Below are 14,354 nucleotides of genomic sequence, written 5' to 3'. Positions count from 1 at the left end.
TGCCCCTAGGTTCATGAGAACGATTTTTTTTTTTAAGAGTCCATATATATGTGTTAGCATACAGTATTTGTTTTTCTCTTTCTGACTTACTTCACTCTGTATGACAGACTCTAGGTCCATCCACCTCACTACAAATAACTCAATTTCATTTCTTTTTATGGCTGAGTAATATTCCATTGTATATATGTGCCACATCTTCTTTATGCACTCATCTGTCGTTGGACACTTAGGTTGCTTCAATGTCCTGGCTATTGTAAATAGAGCTGCAGTGAACACTGTGGTACATGACTTTTTTTGAATTATGGTTTTTCTCAGGGTATATGCCCAGTAGTGGGATTGGTGGGTCATATGGCAGTTCTATTTTTAGTTTTTTGAGGAACCTTCATACTGTTCTCCATAGTGGCTGTATCAATTTACATTCCCACCAACAGTGCAAGAGGGTTCCCTTTTCTCCACACCCTCTCCAGCACTTATTGTTTCTAGATTTTTTGATGATGGCCATTCTGACAGGTGTGAGATAATATCTCATTGTAGTTTTGATTTGCATTTCTCTAAAGATTAATGATGTTGAACATTCTTTCATGTGTTTGTTGGCAATCTGTATATCTTCTTTGGAGAAATGTCTATTTAGGTTTTCTGCCCATTTTTGGATTGGGTTGTTTGTTGTTTTGAAATTGAGCTGCATGAACTGCTTGTAAATTTTGGAGATTAATCCTTTGTCAGTTGCTTCATTTGCAAATATTTTCTCCCATTCTGAGGGTTGACTTTTCATCTTGGTTATGGTTTCCTTTGCTGTGCAAAAGCATTTAAGTTTCATTAGGTCCCATTTGCTTATTTTTGTTTTTATTTCCATTACTCTAGGAGGTGGGTCAAAAAGGATCTTGCTGTGATATATGTCATAGAGTGTTCTGCCTATGTGTTCCTCTAAGAGTTTTATAGTGTTTGGCCTTACATTTAGGTCTTTAATTCATTTTGAGTTTATTTTTGTGTATGGTGTTAGGAAGTGCTCTAATTTCATTCCTTTACATGTAACTGTCCAGTTTTCCCAGCACCACTTATTGAAGAGGCTGTCTTTTCTCCATTGTATATTCCTGCCTCCTTTATCAAAAATAAGGTGACCATATGTGCGTGGGTTTATCTCTGGGCTTTCTGTCCTGTTCCATTGACCTATATTTCAGTTTTTGTGGCAGTACCATACTGTCTTGATTACTGTAGCTTTGTAGTATAGTCTGAAGTCAGGGAGCCTGATTCCTCCAGCTCCGTTTTTCTTTCTCAAGATTACTTTGGCTAATCAGAGTCTTTTGTGTTTCCATACAAATTGTGAAATTTTTTGTTCTAGTTCTGTGAAAGATGCCATTGGTAATTTGATACGGATTGCATTGAATCTGTAGATTGCTTTGGATAGTAGAGTCATTTTCACAATGTTGACTCTTCCAATCCAAGAACATGGTATATCTCTCCATCTGTTTGTATCATGTTTAATTTCTTTCATCAGTGTCTTATAGTTTTGTGCATACAGGTCTTTTGTCTCCTCAGGTAGGTTTATTCCTAGGTATTTTATTCTTTTTGTTGCAATGGTAAGTGGGAGTGTTTCCTTAATTTCACTTTCAGATTTTTCATCATTAGTGTATAGGAATGCAAGAGATTTCTGTGCATTAATTTTGTATCCTGCTACTTTGCCAAATTCATTGATTAGCTCTAGTAGCTTTCTGGTACCATCTTTAGGATTCTCTATGTATAGTATCATGTCACCTGCAAACAGTGACAGCTTTATTTCTCCTTTTCCAATTTGGATTCCTTTTTCGTCTCTGATTGCTGTGGCTAGAACTTCCAAAACAATGTTGAATAATAGTGATGAGAGTGGGCAACCTTGTCTTGTTCCTAATCTTAGTGGAAATGGTTTCATTTTTTCACCATTGAGGACGATGTTGGCTGTGGGTTTGTCATATATGGGCTTTATTATGTTGAGGTAAGTTCCCTTGATGCCTACTTCTGGAGGGTTTTTATCATAAATGGGTGTTGAATTTTGTTGAAAGATTTTTCTGCTACTATTGAGATGATCATATGGTTTTTTTCCTTCAATTTGTTAATATGGTGTATCACGTTGATTGATTTGCATATATTGAAGAATCCTTGCATTCCTGGAATAAACCCCTCTTGATCATGGTGTATGATCCTTTTAATATGCTGTTGGATTCTGTTTGCTAGTATTTTGTTGAGGACTTTTGCATCTATGTTCATCAGTGATATTGGCCTGTAGTTTTCTTTCTTTGTAACATCCTTGTCTGGTTTTGGTATCAAGGTGATGGTGGCCTCATAGAATGAGTTTGGGAGTGTTCCTCCCTCTGCTCTATTTTGGAAGAGTTTGAGAAGGATAGGTGTTAGCTCTTCTCTAAATGTTTGATAGAATTCGCCTGTGAAGCCATCTGGTCCTGGGCTTTTGTTTGTTGGAAGATTTTTAATCACAATTTCAACTTAAGTGCTTGTGATTGGTCTGTTCATATTTTCTATTTCTGCCTGATTCAGTCTTGGCAGGTTGTGCATTTCTAAGAATTTGTCCATTTCTTCCAGGTTTTCCATCTTATTGGCATAGAGTTGCTTGTAGTAATCTCTCATGATCTTTTGTATTTCTGCAGTGTCAGTTGTTATTTCTCCTTTTTCATTTCTAATTCTGTTGATTTGAGTCTTCTCCCTTTTTTTCTTGATGAGTCTGCCTAATGGTTTATCAATTTTGTCTATCTTCTCAAAGAACCAGCTTTTCGTTTTATTGATCTTTGCTATTGTTTCCTTCATTTCTTTTTCATTTATTTCTCATCTGATCTTTATGATTTCTTTCCTACTGCTAATTTTTTTTTTTCTTTCTCTAATTGCTTTAGGTGTAAGGTTAGGTTGTTTATTTGAGATGTTTCTTGTTTCTTAAGGTAGGATTTTATCGCTATAAACTTCCATCTGAGAACTGCTTTTGCTGCATCCCATAGGTTGTGGGTTGCCGTGTTTTCATTGTCATTTGTTTTTAGGTATTTTTTGATTTCCTCTTTCATTTCTTCAGTGATGTCTTGGTTATTAAGTAGTGTATTGTTTAGTTCCATGTGGTTGTATTTTTTACAGATATTTTCCTGTAACTGATATTTAGTCTCATTGCATTCTTGTCGGAAAAGATACTTGATACGATTTCAATTTTCTTAAATGTACCAAGGCTTGATTTGTGACCCAAGATATGATCTATCCTAGAGAATGTTTCATGAGCACTTGTGAAGAAAGTGTATTCTGTTGTTTTGGGATGGAATGTCCTATAAATATCAATTAAGTCCATGTTGTTTAATGTATCATTTAAAGCTTGTGTTTCCTTATTTATTTTCATTTTGTATAATCTGTCCATTGGTGAAAGTGGGGTGTTAAAGTCCCCTACTATGAATGTGTTACTGTTGATTTCCCCATTTATGGCTGTTAGTATTTGCCTTATGTATTGATGTGCTCCTATGTTGGGTACATAAATATTTACAATTGTTATATATTCTTCTTGATTGATCCCTTGATCATTATGTGGTGTCCTTCTTTGTCTCTTGTAATTTTCTTTATTTTAAAGTCTGTTTTGTCTGATATGAGAATTGCTACTCCAGCTTTCTTTTGATTTCCACTTGCGTGGAATATCTTTTTCTACTCCCTCACTTTCAGTCTGTTTGTGTCCCTAGGTCTGAAGTGGGTCTCTTGTAGACAGCATATATATGGGTCATTTTTTTTGTATCCATTCAGCCAGTCTATGTCTTTTGGTTGGAGCATTTAATCCATTTACATTTAAGGTAATTATTGATATGTATGTTCCTATTACCATTTTCTTAATTGTTTTGGGTTTGTTATTGTAGGTCTTTTCTTTCTCTTGTGTTTCCTGCCTAGAGAATTTCCTTAAGCATTTGTTGTAAAGCTGGTTTGGTGGTGCTTAATTCTCTTAGCTTTTGCTTGTCTGTAAAGGTTTTAGTTTCTCCATTGAATCTTAATGAGATCCTTGCTGGGTAGAGTAATCTCGGTTGTAGTTTTTTCCCTTTCATCACTTTAAATATGTCCTGAAAGTCCGTTCTGGCTTGCAGAGTTTCTGCTGAAAGATCAGCTGTTAACCTTATGGGGATTCCCTTGTATGTTATTTTTCCCTTGCTGCTTTTAGTATTTTTCTTTGTATTTAATTTTTGATAGTTTGATTAATATGTGTCTTGGGGTGTTTCTCCTTGGATTTATCCTGTATTGGACTCTCTGTGCTTCCTGGACTTGATTAACTATTTCCTTTCCCATATTAGGGAAGTTTTCAACTATAATATCTTCAAATATTGTCTCAGTCCCTTTCTTTTTCTTTTCTTCTTTCTCTTCTTCTGGGACCCCTATAATTCAAATGTTGGTGCATTTAATGTTGTCCCAGAGGTCTCTGAGACTGTCCTCAATTCTTTTCATTCTTTTTACTTTATTCTGCTCTGCAGTAGTTATTTCCACTATTTTATCTTCCAGGTCACTTATCCGTTCTTCTGCCTCAGTTATTCTGCTATTGATTCCTCTTAGAGATTTTAAAATTTCATTTATTGTGTTGTTCATCATTGTTTGTTTGCTCTTTAGTTCTTCTTGGTCCTTGTTAAACGTTTCTTGTATTTTCTCCATTCTATTTTCAAGATTTTGGATCATCTTTACTATAATTATTCTGAATTCTTTTTCAGGGAAACTGCCTATTTCCTCTTCATTTGTTTGGTCTGGTGGTTTTTACCTTGCTCCTTCATCTGCTGTGTTTTTCTCTGTCTTCTCATTTTGCTTAATTTACTGTGTTTGAGGTCTACTTTTTGCAGGCTGCAGGTTCGTAGTTTCTGTTTTTTTTTTTTTTTTTTTTTTTGTGGTACGTGGGCCTCTCATTGTTGTGGCCTCTCCCGCTGCGGAGCACAGGCTCCGGACATGCAGGCTCAGCGGCCATGGTTCATGGGCCTAGCTGCTCCGCGGCATGTGGGATCTTCCCGGACTGGGGCACGAACCCGTGTCCCCTGCATCGGCAGGTGGACTCTCAACCACTGCGCCACCAGGGAAGCCCGTTCCTGTTGTTTTTGGTGTCTGCCCCCAGTGGCTAAGGTTGGTTCAGTGGGTTGTGTAGGCCCCATCTTCTTTATCCATTCATCTGTCGATGGACACTTAGGTTGCTTCCATGTCCTGGCTATTGTAAATTGTGTTTCAATGAACATTGTGGTACATGCCTCTTTTTAAATTATGGTTTTCTATGGGTATACGCCCAGTAGTGGGATTACTGTGTCATATGGTAGTTCAGGGAGATCAGCTTGGTGCTTTGTGTCCACCTAGAGGGGGGGGATAGGGAGGGCGAGAGGGAGACACAAGAGTGAGGGGTTATGGAGACAGTTGTATATGTATAGCTGATTCACTTTGTAATACAGCGGAAAGTAACACAGCATTGTAAAGCAATTGTACTCCAATAAAGATGTTAAAAAATGTTTTATTGAAACATAATTGAAATAAAATAAGCTACACATGTTTAAAAATTACAATTTGATATATTTGATATACTTTTCAAACTTGTTTTGACTATTCTAACTCCTTTGCATTTCTGCACAAATTTTAATTTTAAATGCTTGAGGTTTGAGCACATGTTAAAGTTTCTTTTATAGGGTGCTTACAAGTACAATGATATTTATTTGGCGAGAGAGGCGGTGGTGCAAATGAGGAAGCAGCGGATCCCAATGCTAAGTAGTTTTGAGGACCTGGTGGCTGATGCCATCAGAGGAGGGACAAATTCCCCGCCCTCCTGAGCCAGGACGGTAGTGGTGTCCATCCACAAAACATTGGGAAACTCCCTATGCATCCCTAGGCACTGAATGGCACCATTGTCATGAATATTATCCTAAACATTCTCTCTGTTGGCCTCTTTGAGGATGTGGTGGTGACAATACACTGAGAGTCAGATAGAGCCAGAAAGGAGACCCCAGTCTGTACTTCTAGATTCTTGAGTAGCTTCTTCATGGCTCTGTCTCTTGTGAGAACATTATGAAAAATGAAGTCAAAAGCAATTGATCTGCTAGTGTGAGAGACCCCTTGGATTCAACTTCTCTCTGCCTCAGCCAGAATCATTAGTGAACAGGATAAAGGTTATGGTTCCTCTCTTGCCCTCAAATGCATGTATGCAGTCATGCACTGTGTGTCAGAGAACCCAGGAAGGCAGCTGTAGAGGATATGTGTCATCTTTTGGGTGGCTAACATCCAAATCCCTCTCTTCCTTTAATACCCTTTAATACCCTGATTTCCTAACAAATGCTGGAGAGGGTAAGGAGAAAAGGGAACGTTCCTACCTACACTGTTGGTGGGAATGTAAATTGGTGTAGCCATTATGGAGAATAGTATGGAGGTTCCTTAAAAAACTAAAAATGGAGTTGCCATATTATCCAGCAATCCCACTCCTGGGCATATATCCAGAGATACATGCACCTCAATGTTCATAGCAGCACTATTCACAATAGCCAAGACATGGAAACAACCTAAATGTGCATGGACAGATGAATGGATAAAGAAGATGTGGTATATGTACACAGTAGAATACTACTCAGCCATAGAAAAGAATGAAATAATGCCATTTTCAGCAACAGGGGTGGACCTAGAGATTATCACACTAAGTGAAATAAGTCAGACAGAGAAAGAAAATACCATATGATATCACTAATATGTGGAATCTAAACTATGACACAAATGAACTTATTTATGAAACAGAAACAGACTCACAGACATAGAAAACAAACTTATGGTTGCCAAAGGGCACAAAGTGGGAGGGATAAATTAGAAATTTGGGATTAGCAGATACACACTACTATATATAAAATAGGTAAAACAACAAGGTTCTACTGTCTAGCACAGGGAACTATATTCAACATCCTGTAATAAACCAAAATGGAAAAGAATATGAAAAAGAATATGTATGTATATGTATAACCAAATTTCTTTGCTGTACACCAGAAACTAAAACAATGTAGTAAATCAACTATATACTTTAAAAAAGAAAGAAAGAAAAAAATAACCTGATTTCCTACTGGAGAAACTCACTACTATGTGTGATCTTGGTGGTGGGCAATTCCTGGTGACAACCACTCCTTTAGCTTACCTCCATGAAAGTCAACAGAGGCCAGATTCTTTCTCTACTTTGTTGGAGAGCCTGGGGACAAGCATATGACCTAAGCTTGACCTGGAGGACGCGGGTTCCTGGGACATTGGATCTGGAGCAAAAGAAGCCAAGATGAAGAGAAGTGTGAGGCGAGAACCTGAGCTGTGGCAGAGGCTGGGGCAGGCCTGTCTATTCATGCATGGTTACATTTTGGTGTCCCTTACGCAGTGCTTGCTGCATAGAGGATGCTCAGTGAATGTTAAATGAATCATTGCATAGATAATAATACTGTCAGCAGATCCCATTTCTCCAAAACAAAAACACTGTCTAGAATCACAGACTTGTCAAGCTGGAACAGAGCTTTGTTTTTCATTCTCATCTAATTCAAACCCTTCATGTTGCTGGTAAGTAAAGAGGTACCCAGGAAGTCCAAGGGACATGGACAAAATTGCGACCCTACAACTGTTCCCCAGGTACAGGCAGAGCTGGGCTCTAAATATTCAGACTCCCAGTTCATTTTTCTTTCAGCTACTCTATCTCCAAGCCTTTAAAACTATATTTAGATATTGCCTATTTAACTAGCATACCCAGACATAGACATATTTATAGCAGAATCATTGAAAATGGTGCCAGTGGAGGGCAGTCTTGATACCAGATGAGGTTCATAGAGGAGTGACTCAAGATATTAATTAATAGGACTCGAGCTGGTTATTAGTCTAGGTGGGTTATATTTAGCATGAGTTACAGGATCCCAAAGCATCTTCACTTTATTCATTTTCAGATCAGGGTGTGTTATAAGTTGACTTTCCTGAGTCACTTATGGGGCCTCCTGAAACTGGCCAACACCTTGACTCTTTTGATGAGACCACTGGGTTTGTGAGTTCAGGACGAACTTCTAGAATCTAGAACACATGTATGGCAGTTTTCTAAAGACATATGCGCTGAATGCAGATTTGCTTCAGCAAATGTAGCCTGTATGAAAAAGGCTTTATAGTTGGTTGTTAAACAAACAGCCTAGTGGTCAAATGTCCATATTTGTTACCAGGCAAATAGGATAGAAGCTTTAGAAATGTCTAAGACTGTATTTACCCAAAAGTGTTGTCATCAGTCTTAAATTGTATTGTGTTAAATCTCCATGGAGTTTGTAGCAGCTTCTTTTCCAGACGCGCAGGCTCAGCGGCCATGGCCCACCGGCCCAGCTGCTCCGCGGCACGAACCCACGTCCCCTGCATCGGCAGGCGGACTCTCAACCACTGCGCCACCAGGGAAGCCCGCAGCTTCTTTTTGAGTTTAGTATTCATTAGGGAAGGTAAAATCAACTGTGAGAGAACAGGCCCTTGAGTTTGGGTCCTTCCAAATATAGACCCTGAGACAAGGAATTGGATCCAAGTTGTTTATTTGGGAGATGGAATGAAGGAAAGGGGAGAGAGAGACAGGAAGGGAGGAAGAGCCAACAAAAGGTATGAACATGGGCAGATTACTGCTGCGGACAACCGAGGTTCAATCCTGCTGGGGCTCCTTTGAGAGATGGTGCAGATTACACCTCAAGTTCATCCCACCGCGTGGGAGGAAGATGCTGGAAGATGGAAGATGCCATAGCCACCATCTCTTGTGCTTCTTTGCTTGAGGGTTGCTCCTCAGGGGGTCAACATTCTGGCATTCTGCCTGAAGGTGACCTCTGAGGTTGGCCAATCCTGGAGGTAGGGAACCAATGGCCTATGCTACACTAAGGAAATACTGTTCCAGTGACTTGGAGAACATAGGATCTTTATATAGCACTTTACAATTCTCCTCTTCTTTAAACATCACCATGACGACCACCACAAAATAGAACACCTAAAGTTAGGAATAATTTAAAATTTCAGGAAACGTGGACTGTACAGGAGATTTGCATTTCCATTCAATAAGAAAGCTTTACAGGAAAAATTCGATCCTCTAAGTTGATTCTGGCTCTTTATAGTCCATATATGTGCTGTTAGTATTGATTTCTCTCTCTCAACATCTTGCAGAATTATAGTACAATATCAAAACCAGGAAATTGATACTGACACAATCCAGTTACCTTATTTGGATTTTACCAGTTTTACAGGCACTCATCTGTGTAGAGCTAGTCCTGTGTAATTTTATCAGCTGGGTAGATTTGTGTGACCCCCACCACAATGAAGGTACAAGATAGTTCCATTCCAAGTATGCCTTTATAGCCACAACAACGTCTTTCTTCTCCCCCTCCCCACAGGCAACCCTTAATTGCTCTTGTCAGTGCTGGCAACCCTTAATCTGTTGTCCATCTCTATAATTTCGTCCTTTCGAGAATGTTGTATAAAAGGAATCATACAGACCTAGAATGGAAAAGAATATGAATCACTTTGCTGTACACCTGAAACTAACACAATATTATAAATCAACTATAGTCCAATAAAAATTTTTTTAAAAAAGGAATCATACCGGTGTAACCTTTGAGATTTTTTTCTCACTCAGTATATCTACCTTCAGATCCATCCAAGTTGTCATGTGCATCAATAGTTTGTTCTTTTTTATTGCAGAGTAGTATTTCATGGTTTGGATATTTCACAGTCTCTAACCATTTACCCGTTGAAGGACACTTCAGTTGGTTCTCGTTTTGGGACACTGTGGATAAAGCTGCTCTGACCTTTCGTGTACAGGTTTTGTGTGAACATCAGTTTCCATTTCTCTGGCATAAGTGCCCAAGAGTGCACTAGTCAGGCTGTGTTAAGTGCAGGTTTAGTTTTGTGAGAAACTGCCTCACCCTGTTGCAGAGTGGCTGTGCCATTGCACATTTCCACCAGTGATGTACAGATGAGATGAGTGGTCCACACCCTCTCCAGTATGCAGAGTTAGTATTGATCTCTTTTGTCTTGGATCAGGGGGTCAGAAGAGTCTTAACTTTGGTTTGAGAACAGTGTTGTGTTTGCAAACTTTACAGGAAATTGGGCCAATTCTTGGGCCACCTAGGTGATATCTCTTATCATTCTTGCTCTTCTGTTTTCTGACTGCCTCTCTTTTTACTTTGAAATAACAACATATGTGATAAGTTGTAGTAAATCAAAGCATTTCCGATGACTAACTTCCTTCAAGTTAAAAAAAATAATGGACCCATCCCCAGTCTGCAGAGGTAAATAAGTGACTCCCATGTAGCCTGAATCAATGTGGGATGGATGGAACAGGGGAGAAAAATGAAGGACGGAGAGAACAGAGGAAAAGGACCATCTGTTATCATAGGACATAATGAATATGGAATTGTTGAGAAGTAGGCTGAATATCTTCGGTATACACAGCAACAAAGAGAAATATATTTGTAGTGATACTGGGCTGTGAGCTACTTTAAGGGGGATTGGCTGATTATAGAGAGTTAAAGGATTTGTTACAGTAATGCAATTTGGGTTAAAAAGGACATGAAAGCCCATCAGTTTAGATTCACCTTAGAAATGATGCCATAGTTTTAGAAATGATGTAACTGATGCATGAAGCAATTAAACTGCTTGTCCGGAGTCACACAGGGAGCTGACTGCAGACAGGGGCCAGAGCCCTACAAGGCGTGGGGTTGCAGTATGCTTCCTGTACAACAGTGTGAGGTGATGCATTTTTTCTTTTTAACATCTTTTTGGAGTACGATTGCTTTACAATGTTGTGTTAGTTCCTGCTGTACAGCAAACTAAATCAGCTATATGTATACATATATCCCCATATCCCCTCCCTCTTGGGTCTCCCTCCCACCCTCCCTATCCCACCCCTCTAGGTGGTCACAAAGCACTGAGCTGATCTCCCTGTGCTATGCAGCTGCTTCCCACTAGCTATCTATTATACATTTGGTAGTGTATATATGTCAGTGCTACCTTGACCTGTGTCAGGTATTTTCGTACCCTACCAGGGCATGCCCTGCTTTCCTGGGCACACCACTGCTCTGGGTTGGAAGCTTCTAAGTTGTTCCATTTTGCGTTACACACCTATCAGACTCTAGAGAATGGGAACAGAATGGAGTGACGTTGACAAAGATCCCCTTGTTCTCAGAGATGTCTGAAGGCTCAGAAGTAAAAAGAAGTGCTGGCCGTTTAAAAAAAACAGATTAGCTAGAGCAGGTTTTTAAAATAGCAAGACTTAAAGTGATTCAATATTAATTGAATATTGAGTAAGGAAGAGGTAGGGAGTTAATTGAATGAGTGAGCTTGGGGTTTTGGATAATTTTTTCATGATGTGAAGGAAATTATTACAGAGTTGGATGCAGATCAGGTCAGAGAGAGAGAGGTAGCATGATCTTTGGAAGCAGTAAATGAAAGCCATTTAGTTTGGTGGGAGACACAAGCTTGTTGGACTGTTGATTTTTTCCTTTAAGCTTGTAAAATTCTGCTTAAAAAAACTTTTTTTTTTGTTATAAAAAGTTACATGCTATTTGAAAAAAATGTAGAAACTATGTAAAAGCAAAAAGAACAAAATAAATATCATTTGTGATCTCATTATAGATACACACAATTGACATTTTAGTTATATCCTTTTAGTCTTTTTGATGAATATATATCATTTATGTATTTATACATGTACTAAATGCTTTTAAAAAATGGATCATATTGTTTAGTAACCCACCTTAAAACTTAACAGTCCATGAACACCTTTCCAATGTAATTTTAAACCACTGCCTAGTATTCTATTGTATAGGTGTTCTTTGGTTGATATTCCCAACATTATATCCCTCTTACAAACAACCCTGTGACGGGTGTTATAGCTTCATTTTTGTATTTATCCACAATTATTTCCTTAGGTTAAGTTTGGAATTCCAGTGTAAAATGAAATGTAAATTTTAGGACTTTCAATTCCTAGTGCAGAATTATGAACCTGGAAGAAACTGTATCAATTGCCATTCCCATCCGCAGTTTATAGGGTTCCCCACATTCTTCTCCAAAATGGGCTCCATGATTTCTTTTTAAATTGCCAATTTGATACATGAAAAATTATATATATTTACATTTTTTATTTCTTTGATTACTAAGGACATTATACTTAAAAAAACTCCAAATATTTGGGTTCTGTGTTTGTAAATTATCTGAACATGTCCTTTGACTATTATTTTTTCTATTGGGGTGCTCATCTTTTTCTCATTAATTTTTTTAAACTTTCAATTAGATTAAAACTTCAATTTTTTAAAAAAATAAATTATTTATTTTTATCTTTGGCTGTGTTGGGTCTTCGTTTCTGTGCGAGGGCTTTCTCTAGTTGAGGCGAGCGGGGGCCACTCTTCATTGCGGTGCGCGGGCCTCTCCCTGTCGTGGCCTCTCTCGTTGTGGAGCACAGGCTCCAGATGCGCAGGCTCAGTAGTTGTGGCTCATGGGCCCAGTTGCTCTGCGGCATGTGGGATCTTCCCAGACCAGGGCTTGAACCCATGTCCCCTGCATTGGCAGGCAGATTCTCAACCACTGTACCACCAGGGAAGCCCTAAAACTTCAATTTAAAAAATAAAATGAAATAAAACAAAATAAAACAATTCTTCCCCCAAAACAGAGATTAGTAAAAATAAAGATGTCATTATCCCACTCAAAAAAAAAAAAAAAAAAAAAGGACAGCCAGATATCTACTGTTACAAAAATGAAATTAGATGGAAAACTTTAACAAACTGTTTAAGCTATTTTCTTAAAAGAGACTTCTTCCACACCTAGAGATCTTGAATAGCCTCCTGGTCAGTCATCCAGAAGAAATTCTTCATATAATTGATGAACTTGGCTTCCACTTTGGGAAGAGAACCACCCTTTTCTATAATTGCTTGCATTCTTGCTTTAATGTCTTCTATAGAACTAGCTCCTTTTGGTGTTTTAGGAGTTTTTCTACGTTTTTTGGATTCTTGACCTTTTAATCTTGATGTTGATGTTTTTGAGTCTTTGTCATTCTGGTTTGGTTTTTGCATTTTTGGCTGGAGTATCTCATGTGGATTCCTTTACTGAGATTTTTCTTCAACTTCCTCATTATCTTCATCATCACCATCATCCTGTTCACAGCAAGTTTGACTTTTTTCTGTGGAAGCTTGCCACCACTTCCAAGGGCAGATCACTTTCCAGATATACTTAGGAGTTTCAGCTCCTCTTCGTATTCTGACTCTGCATCTTCCCTCACACCAACCAAGTGCTGTCCACTAATATGCATGGGCCCTGAACCACCCTTCAACTCTAAGCCACAGTTGGTGTTATTTCAAATCCCCCAAGGGAAACCATTGGGTATACAGATATTTTCAAATTTGCCAGTGTTCCTAGAATAGGACTGCCTGTGTAATTCATTACTACTGTTTCAATGATGTGCAGTTCATCCTTTGTATCAGCCCTTAAACTGACTGTTCTTAAGATAACTGGAGCTCATCTTCCATTATTATCTATTTTAAAATGACAATTTTTGTCAGCCCTTGGTTTACAACTGAAAAGATAGTTCTGGGGCCTCAGGGGCTCATGTTCGTGTCCATCAAATTGTCCATGGGATGGTGACTAGTACTTGGGTAAGAGAGAAAGTGGATGGAGACTACTCTTCTAGGGAACAGCTGTGCAGGAGGGAATCACATTAGGGTTTTTACTGATTTCTTTTTTTTTCGGAAGTGGTGGCTGAGCACACATGCATTTATTCATCCATTTATCAAATACTGATGGAGCATTATTATGGGTTAAATTGTGTTCCCCAAAGAGATGTTCATGTCTGAACCCCTGGTACCTGTGAATGTGACCAATTTAGAAATAAGGTCTTTGCAGGCACAATCAAGTTAAGATGAGGTCATTAGGATGAGCCATAGTCCACTATGAGCAGTGCCCATATAAGAAGAGGAAAATTAGGGCATGCATACAGACAGAGAGGGAATATGGTCTATTGAAGACAGAGGCAGAGACTGGAGTTCTGCTCCCACAAGCCACAGAATGGCAGTGGCTACCAGAAAGTAGAAGAGGAATGGAAGGGTCATCTCCTAGAGGTTTCAGAAGATACCTGGTCCTGTCAACACCTTGATTTTTTGTTTGTTTTTTTTTAAATTAAATTAATTAATTTATTTTTATACAGCAGGTTCTTATTAGTTATCTATTTTATATGTATTAGTGTATATATGTCAGTCCCAATCTCCCAATGCATCCCCCCCAACCCCCCCACCCCAGGTTCTTACTGACTTTTTTTTTTTTCTTTTCATTTTTAAATTTATTTATTTATTTATTTATTTATTTTTATTTTTTTTTTTGCATTTTATTTTTTTTTA

The 14,354-nt window shown here is 38.5% G+C and overlaps 1 pseudogene across 1 annotated transcript; it reads right to left on the bottom strand.

The window, feature by feature from the left end:
• Nucleotides 1-12,181: 12,181 nt before the first annotated feature.
• Nucleotides 12,182-13,419, bottom strand: LOC309963598 (nucleophosmin-like; annotated as a pseudogene). Its single transcript has one exon. The product of its transcript is annotated as a nucleophosmin-like (transcript).
• Nucleotides 13,420-14,354: the final 935 nt, after the last annotated feature.

This window comes from Leucopleurus acutus (assembly GCF_964270905.1).
Source record: "Leucopleurus acutus genome assembly, chromosome: 7".
Lineage (NCBI taxonomy): Eukaryota > Metazoa > Chordata > Mammalia > Artiodactyla > Delphinidae > Leucopleurus > Leucopleurus acutus.
Note: the sequence above shows the minus strand (reverse complement) of the source record. Positions and strands in the feature narration are given on the sequence as shown.